Consider the following 2,463-nt stretch of genomic DNA (forward strand, 5'->3'; position numbering starts at 1 on the left):
GCGGGGGCAGCACTGAGGGTTGCGATCCGTTGCTGGACACGAAAAAAGACAAAAGACAAAAAAAAAAAAAAAGAAAGGAAAATTAAAATAATCTCAATTGAATTTACACCTGTTAGTGACTTCACGTTCTTGCCCCAATCGCTAAAGCTTTTGATATCTCACAGAGTTCTGAAGTGGAAAGCTGAAAAGTCTTTTTCTTATAACTCAGGGTTCTCGAAAAATCTTCTTTACTTGGTGCCTGCAAAACAGTCAAGCCAGGAAGAGATGAATCAGAAGTCTTGCCTGCTGTTTCAGAGTCTTGATCTTCAGCAAAGTGGAACATCAGAAAGACCTCTAGAGATTCTGGGGACTGAGCCTGTGCAGGACAAAGGCTGTCATCCAAAAGATTTAACTCTAGTCTATGAAAATCCTACTCACAGTCTGAAGATGACATGTGTCATGAAGTTGTCAGGGATAAGACTAAATGTTGAGCTGTGGTCACCTGCTCCCGGAAAACCCTGGAATGGAAAAGAAATGCAGCTCCTCTTTCTTCTTCCATAACTGGATGCAGCTGCTCATATTTGATTCCCTGTTCAGCAAGCGGGAGTCTGGGCATGATGCAGAATAGCTCATGCCTTACAGAAAAGGCCCATCTTTAAGAGTTTTTACTGCTGACAATTAATTTGAACTAGAGGATTTAAGTGCACGGAGAGGCATTTTCTGTGAACCAGTGGGTGACAGAGTAACTGGAATGCTGCCTTCCCTCCCCAACAGCTACCTCCCTCTAAACACAGTAACTGCATGTGGGATGTGGGAGGTGAGAGCTGGAAGGGCTGCGTGCAGAGCAGAGGGGTGAGGAGGGAGCTGCGTGCAGAGCAGAGGGGTGAGGAGGGAGCTGCCATCTGCAGGCTGCACTTAATGCATCCCGGCCATGGCTCCAGTAAGACACTGTATGCAGCTTTCTTGTTTGGACATATTTATGGTGTTAACAAAAGAGGACCACAGGATCCTCTAAAGAGAAAAGGGAGATTTTATTCTCTGTAAAGAAACAATCTGCAGACTGGGGAGCACAGACCTCAGCAGGACCAATCATTCTCTGGGTCTTCCACTTTTCATGGTCTAAAACATTTGTTGATTTTATGTACATTTTTATATCCAGGAGGGGTGCCAGATCATATTAGCCACTAAATAGAAAAAAAAAAAAAGCTACCTGCTTGATTTCTAAAACTTACATATTTGAAATGCCCCCTAGTGTGGAGGTGGCATGGTATGGTGGTGACAGGTCTGGGCTGTGCAGTCCACCCTGAGCTCTAGCCCTGACCTTGCTGCTTACTTCTGTGACCTCGAGAACCTTATCTAACCTCTCTGTGCCCCCATTGCCTCATCTGTAAAATTAGAATTTATAATAACTGTACCTACCTTACAGGGGTACTAAGTGAATAAATACAAGTGACACACAACAGTTCTTAGAACAACAGACTTAACACTCTGTAACTGTTGCTATTACTATTACTGTTACGATTATCAGTGTTATTACTTAGATCAGTTACTTAGCAGTGGGCTAAATGGAAGCCAGGCAGCAGGAAATGGAAGCAGATCAAGAGAGAAAGGCAGTCTTGACTAGAGACATTTGCATATAGGGGCAGCATATCAAGAGGGCAAAAGGTATTTCTCCACTGGACGTCTGCTTCTTTTGACATTAGAGGCACATGTCTGTCTCCATAAAGGGAGCCCAGCACTGTGAGCCTTCCTGATGACCTCAAAAGTAATAGCTGTCCATGAAAATCACTGAGTGATGAGTATCAGCCTTAAAGAGAACAGAAAGAGTCGGGTAACTATGAAACCGTCAGTTTGGAAGGCTGGATAGAATATATGGGCACAGAATGAATGTTCCAGAAAAGATTAAAGCAGAGACTGTCTAAAACATGTAGTAATATTGATAAAGTTCAAAGAATGAGATTTTCTGTGTAAGAAATTAATTTAAATGTAGTGCTTATGGTTTTGTGCACTAATGGGCTGGCTAAAAAAAGCAAAAGAATTTAATAACTTAAGTTTAATATGTGGAAGTATATTAGTGAGAACGTATAATCAAAAGAAATTTTACAGCTGCGATTATAGTCTCTAATACATAGAATGGCTTAGCTTTTCTCTTTTATTTTACATGCTTTCAAATACATTAAACATTTTGTATTAAATATATTTCATATTAAATGTGTTAAGTGTATGCATTAAATTTGTGCTTTAAAATACTTAAAATACTTTGAAATACACTAATGAACCATTGGTGTAGTGCCTTTATTTAAAAAAAAAATTCATATTAAATGTGTTAAGTGTATGCATTAAATTTGTGCTTTAAAATACTTAAAATACTTTAAAATACACTAATGAACCATTGGTGTAGTGCCTTTATTTAAAAAAAAAATGTCTTTTTAACTTACTTTAATGTTCTAATCTCTCCCTTTCAACATAGATACCCACCTACTT

The sequence above is a fragment of the Galeopterus variegatus genome, unplaced genomic scaffold (genome assembly GCF_000696425.1).
Source record: "Galeopterus variegatus unplaced genomic scaffold, G_variegatus-3.0.2 Scaffold7595, whole genome shotgun sequence".
In the NCBI taxonomy this organism is placed as follows: domain Eukaryota; kingdom Metazoa; phylum Chordata; class Mammalia; order Dermoptera; family Cynocephalidae; genus Galeopterus; species Galeopterus variegatus.